The 6,720-nt window shown below is 36.3% G+C and overlaps 2 pseudogenes; both read right to left on the reverse strand.

Moving 5' to 3' along the window:
* Positions 1 to 539: 539 nt before the first annotated feature.
* On the reverse strand, positions 540 to 2,002 carry LOC143608642 (F-box/LRR-repeat protein 14 pseudogene; annotated as a pseudogene).
* A 2,780-nt stretch (positions 2,003 to 4,782) lies between these two features.
* Positions 4,783 to 6,277, reverse strand: LOC143608630 (F-box/LRR-repeat protein 14 pseudogene; annotated as a pseudogene).
* Positions 6,278 to 6,720: the final 443 nt, after the last annotated feature.

Below are 6,720 nucleotides of genomic sequence, written 5' to 3' on the forward strand. Positions count from 1 at the left end.
TGTGCTTTTGTGATATATAAATTTTGAACCCTCGTTGTTTTAGACCTTTTCCCTCCAAAATTAAAAAAATAAATCAATTTTGACTTTTTTTGTTTGACTTTCATTTGACCCAATAAACTTTCACCAATCCAACATACTAACTGATTAAGAAAAAACTGATACTAAACAATCATTACTAATTAACTGATTAACTAAAAGTTGACTTTTTGTTTGACTTCAACCCACATAAACCTAATTAACTGATTAAGAATATATCAGCAACATTCAGAAGTTGACTAACACTATATCCAGCTTAATCAGTTATGCCATTGACTTCCACTATATTAGCATATCAGGTGCAATGTATGCAATTAACATCCACTATATAACTAACATAAAATATTAACTAGTTAAAGTTGACTTACAAATTGAATAAAGTTGCACTAACATATTCAATCCAACCTCCACTAAGTCATTCTAGCCTATCAATTTGCAACCGCATTGCATATGATTAACCATGCATTCTTACTAAATTTCTAGCTTTACCAGACAGACTAACCTATCAATTGTGTGAGGTCGACGGTGGGAAGTTGCTATTTTCATCCAAAAGACAGAACCACAAATTAAACAGTTCACAAATTTAAGACATTGAATACATCCATGGGACCATGACATAGCTAGCTATAAGACAGAGACTTAGCAGCACCTTGCACGCCACTCAACGACACTTGAGGGCAATCTTTCACGACAAGTTTTCCAAGTCTGCACGAACCGATTAGTGGCTTGAACCCTTCATCACTTATCTCTTTGCATCTTATAACTTCCAAAGTCTGGAGATATTCACAACCACAAAGAGCTTCCAATCCAGTATCATTAAAACAAAAAACACCGTCAAGATGCAAGCTTTTCACCGGGCACATTTTAACCAAACTTAAAATCCCTTCAAGAGAAAATGAAGGCAATAAAGAAAACTCTCCATCTGCGAAAGATATTGATACTGACTCGAGCTGTGTGCAGTTTTGGGCCAAAGACATTAAACTATCGTCCGTGAGTCTTACCGGGTTGTCCCTTGGAAGTGAGGAATCTGAAGGGAGTCTTAATGAAATGGCCCGTAGATTTTTCGAGTTTTGGGCCAGCCCGATGATGTCAGAGTCCCGTGCTCCTACACACATGTCCAACTGAATTTTCTCCAACTTTTTGCATCTGTTCAAAAGACAAGCGAGCCCAGATTTCATGCAATTCGTGAGGCTAAGTTCCACCATATTTTTACATGGGGCCTGCCGTGTTTCCCATATGTTAGCAAATATCTTATCAATTAATAACAAACTGCATATGTCTTCTGGATGAGGTTCAAACTGCAAACGTTTTATGTTATGCCAAAGGCCCAGGCCTATGACGAGATGGCCTTCCGTAATACCCTTACAATTTTTTATGCAAAGATCATGAACCGTTTGTTGCCATCCAAGACGCCAGATCCACTCATAGTCACTAATATTCGAACAACCAATAACATGGAGTCTTTTAAAGTTTTTGCAGCCCGAAATAATAGAAACTAATCCAGAACCCGTAATTCCAGGGATCACGTTTAGTTTTAAAGATGAAAGACTGGAGCATGAAGCTAAGGAGCTAAGGCCCACATCGGTTATGAAAGTGCAGTAACTTAAAGTGAGGTCGGTTAAATACGGGCAGATGTTGGGGAGTATGGAAAGGCCCAAATCCTCCAACTGTTTTCCTGATTCTGGTGTCCACCCGGAATACGTTACTTCAATTTCGTTTAAATTTGGGAACCTGTGGCATAAAGAAGTCAAAGCTTCATTTGCAGGGTTTAAGCCACAGCCAACACGAAGGCGTTTTCTTTGTTCGTTATCAAGACTATAGAACCGTTTGCAAGCCAAAGATAAGGAATCTCGATCATTTGTTTTATCGATTCTGCTGAAAATCTCCCAAATGAGTTGATCTGGAAGATTGTCCATAAGGACCTTGTTTTTCTTTGATTGAGACATTAAGACCTGAAATGGGAAGAAAGAAGGTTTAAAAAATATACAGCAGAAAGACATAAAAAGGAGCTACAATTCGTGGATTATAACTATTTATGTTTAATCCGATAGACGGCGATAACTTCAAAAGAAATCTGGTAGCTGACTGTTTTATCCAGTAGCCGTCCGTATTTCAAAAAAATTTGGTAGCCATCTATAAAATCCGGAACCCACCGATAATTTAAAAAAGAAAAAAAATAAGCGGTAGCCGCCTTTCTAAACTGGTAGCTTCCGATAATACAAAAAATCCGGCAGCCGACAGGTTTAACTGGTAGCCGCCGATAATATGGAAAGTCCGGTAGCCGACGGGTTTAAAAATGTCAGCGGCCCGGAAGGATTTTGGACCGACATTTTGGTCATTTTCTCATTTGGGGATTTATCTTAACAATATTGAAGCTTATAACAAAACATAGGCATAAAATTTGCAGCATATTATAACCCTTTAATGAATAATGATAAACTGACTATTGTAATCCTAAACAGCAAAAGCGCAATTACCTTGCAACAAGAATCAAATCAAAGCGAAACGAAACGAATTCATGCCATCATCTTCTGTAAGTATAAGTTGAGAAGTACAGAAAGCAAAATAAGTTGGATCAAACCGGTTCGTGCTCTATGAAATAGGGAGGGGCATAGATAACCTTAGGCGAGTACCAAGTACTATTTAACAAGTCAAGATTTTTAACGTTAACCAACGGCTATATGTTTGAAATTCAAATTTGTATACGTTACTTTTTTTTAAAGAAAAAGTGTATATGAGCGTTGGACATAAACATAATTAATTACTAGTCTGAAATAAGAAAATCTCATAAAAAGATCAAAAACTGCTGTTAATTATACATGGAAATACTCGTTACTTTTAGTAATTTATACAAGTTCAGATACAAATACGTTCAGATATATATAATCGTAATCAACAAGTAGCTTTTTTCTTTTTCTGTTTTTTTTTTTTTGAAAAAAAAATCACACAAAATGAAGCTCAAAAAGACCAACTAATATGCTATTACACATGGTTGGCTAATATATTGTTTGTCGTCCAACCGAAAATAAGAAATTTATTGTGACTTTAAAGTTTAAAAGTCAAACTTGCTCATTTTCTACTCTTACAGTCCTGCAAAGCTAAATCCATATAATTTCATGAAATTTTTCAAAAAAGATTGATAAAGATGCAAAATTTATAAATGGGAATTAATATATATCTCTTTTATATAGAATCTTAATAACATATTCCACGGTGCTATCTCCATCCAATCAGCAAAATAAAGATACTTTTAGAAACAATAACATGATTTGAAAATGAACCTCAAGAATCTTTCTTGTGAGTTGTTTTTTCAAGCTCGGGCTCGGCTGATTTATTATTCATTAATTAAATTGTACAAGTTTTTAATTACATTTATATAGTATGAGAAAAAAGTTAAACGAGCCTAAGCTCGGCTCAAGCTCTGCTCGTATAGTACACTGAATGAGCTAGAGCTTGACTATGCAGTGTTTCGATTTTCAACCCCAATTGCGGTCACAATACAAACATGACATATTTCCCACTGTTTAGATGGTAGCAACTCAAAAATACCATATTTGTTTTCCATAACCTTGCGACCGAAAATAAATGGTAGCCAAATCTCCGACCGCTTAGCTTTCGATGAGATATTAGTCGCTAAATTTGCTACCGTTTTTAGCAGTAGCAAATTTTAGTCGCAACTGACCTTTTTTCTAGTAGTGTCTGGCTGATTAACTAACAGTTGACTTTCTTGGTTATAAATACCATGACCAGATTGTAGTCTAAACACACCAAAATCACAACACACTTCATCTTCTTCATATTGCAGCAACAATATTATTTCCGTTTACGTTTCAGGCAAGTGTCCGAGTCCGGCAGAGCACCGATTCTGTTTTGAACCGGAGTACCCTGGGAACAGTTCGAGAATCTGTTTAAGGGAATTGTGTTAAACACAAGCCCGGTTTTACTGCATTGTTTATTTTCGTTTAATTTTCTGGAATTTATAATACAAGTTTTCAAACACTAGTGGCATCTTTTATTTCAGGCTACTTTTGGTTCCCACTAGCTTCATTTTTCTATGTATGGGGTTCCAAATTCAGTGGGTGTTTGAAAAGCAAATTCAATTTGTTTATGATCATTGGTTCTGTTGCATTATTTGTTCTTTGTCAACCAATTCTGTGGGATATATGCCATCCTTACGTACTATTATTGTCTTTGTGCTGTCTAGTTTCAGTTTATGTGTTTGAGATTGGTGTGTTGAACATATCATTGTTTTATATTAATGGGACTTGTTGGATTTAAACTTCTTTAATTACAAGGATTGTGTGTTTGTTAAGTGTACATGATATCATCAACTCTACCATTATATAATGTACAGATTCGAGATCTTCCTAGGTACATTAGATCAAATGTAGAATGAAATGTTTATGAATGTTTCAGATCTTAAAAAAGATACCAGAAAGAATCGTGGTGGCCAAATCAACAACAATTTGCCTAGCTACCTTCACCTATCGACTATCCAAGACAAGTCCACGTAAAGGAACCGCTCACCGATAGCAATTACACAGATTGGTCTCAAAAATAATTTTCTCTTGCCAAGAAAAAGCTTGGTTTCATTGATGGAACCATCAAGAAACCGTGACGCCCAATCAAGGCCTGATAAGGAAATGGAAAAAACGGGTAAAGAATCTCACAAGAAGAAAATTCGGATATAGTGAGTTAGTAACCATGACAATTCTAAACTATCAGATCCTATATTCATCATGCATAATGTTACCAAAAGTTGAACATTAACCCAAAATATTAACAAAGCAAGATGATCCGACGTATCGCTAAGATGATACATGTAACTTGCAATTTACCGGTCCATAAGGTTACCAAAAGTTCATTAACCCAAAATATTAAGATAAAGTCTTATATAACCTCCTAAACTAATAGCTACAAATTAAAAGATCACAAACCTAAGACATTGAATACATCCATTGGACCATAGCATAGCTAGCTATAAGACACGGATTTAGCAGCACCTTGCACGCCACTCAACGACACTTGAGGGCAATCTTTCACGACAAGTTTTCCAAGTTTGCACGAACCGATCAGTGGCTTGAACCCTTTATCACTTATCTCTTTGCATCTTATAAGTTCCAAAGCCTGGAGATGTTCACAACCACAAAGAGCTTCCATTCCAGCATTATTAAAACAATAAACACCGTCAAGCAACAAGCTTTTTACCGGGCACATTTTAACCAAACTTAAAATCCCTTCCAGAGTCTGCGAAAGATATCGATACTGACTCGAGCAGTTTGCAGTTTTGAGCCAACGACATTAAACTATCATCTGTGAGTCTTACCGGGTTGTCCCTTGGAAGTGAGGAATCTGAAGGGAGTCTTAATGAAACAACCAGTAGATTTTTCGAGTTTTGGGCTAGCCCGATGATGTCAGAATCTTGTGCTCCTACACACATGTCTAAATGAATTTTCTCCAACTTTTTGCATCTGTTCAAAAGACAAGTGAGCCCAAATTTCCCGCAATTCGTTAGGCTAAGTTCCACCATATTTTCACACTGGGCCTGCAGTTTTTGCCATGTGATAGCAAATATCTTATCAATTAACGACAAACTGAATATGTCTTCTGGATGAGGCTCAAACTGCAAACGTTTATGTTTTGCCAAATGCCCTGTTAATGAGATCACCTTCCATAATGCCCTTACAACTTTTTATGCAAAGATCTAGAAGCGTTTTTTTCCATCCAAGAAACGAGATCCACTCATTGTCACTAATATTCGAACAACCAATAAGATGGAGTCTTTTAAAGTTTTTGCAGCCCGAAACAAAGGAAACTAATCCAGAACTCGTAATTCCAGGGATCACGTTTAGTTTTAAAGATGAAAAACTAGAGCATGAAGCTAAGGAGCTAAGGCCCACATCGGTAATGAAAGTGCAGTAACTTAAAGTGAGGTCAGTTAAAAACGGGCAGATGTTTGGGAGTATGGAAAGACCCGGGTCATCTAACTGTTTTCCTGACTCTGGTGTCCACCCGAAATACATTACTTCAATTTTGTTTAAATTTGGGAACCTGTGGCATAAAGAAGTCAAAGCTTCATTTGCAGGGTTTAAGCCACAGCCAACACGAAGGTGTTTTCTTTGTTCATTATCAAGATCATTGAACCGTCTGCAAGCCAAAGATAAGGAATCTCGATCGTTTGTTTTATCGATTTTGCTGAAAATCTCCCAAATGAGTTGATCTGGAAGATTGTCCATAAGGACCTTGTTTTTCTTTGATTGAGACATTAAGACCTGAAAGAAGCAACTAAGAAAACATACATGATTTTAATATACAGAAAAGAAATTTAAAATTATACAAGACGTTATATTCAAAATAAAAGGTTTTTAATCTAGAAAGACATAATAAAAAAGAGCTACAATTTGTGGATTACTGTTTTATCCGATAGTTGTCCGGATTTCAAAAATTCTAGTTTACGCCTATAAATTCTGGAACCCGCCGATAATTTTAAAAAGAAAAAAAAGTGGTAGCCGCCTTTTTAAACCGGTAGCTGCCAATAATATAAAAAATCCAGTAGCTGACGGGTTTAAAAAATGTCGGTGGCCGGCAGGATTTTCCTGTCAGAACATCGAAAAACTAGGCGGCCCGCAATATATAAATCTGCAACTTCTGTGAGTATAAGTTGCAGCATATTACACCTAATAA

This window comes from Bidens hawaiensis, unplaced genomic scaffold (assembly GCF_021521415.1).
Source record: "Bidens hawaiensis isolate Kalapana, Puna unplaced genomic scaffold, B.hawaiensis_p1.1 tig00419396_1, whole genome shotgun sequence".
NCBI lineage: Eukaryota > Viridiplantae > Streptophyta > Magnoliopsida > Asterales > Asteraceae > Bidens > Bidens hawaiensis.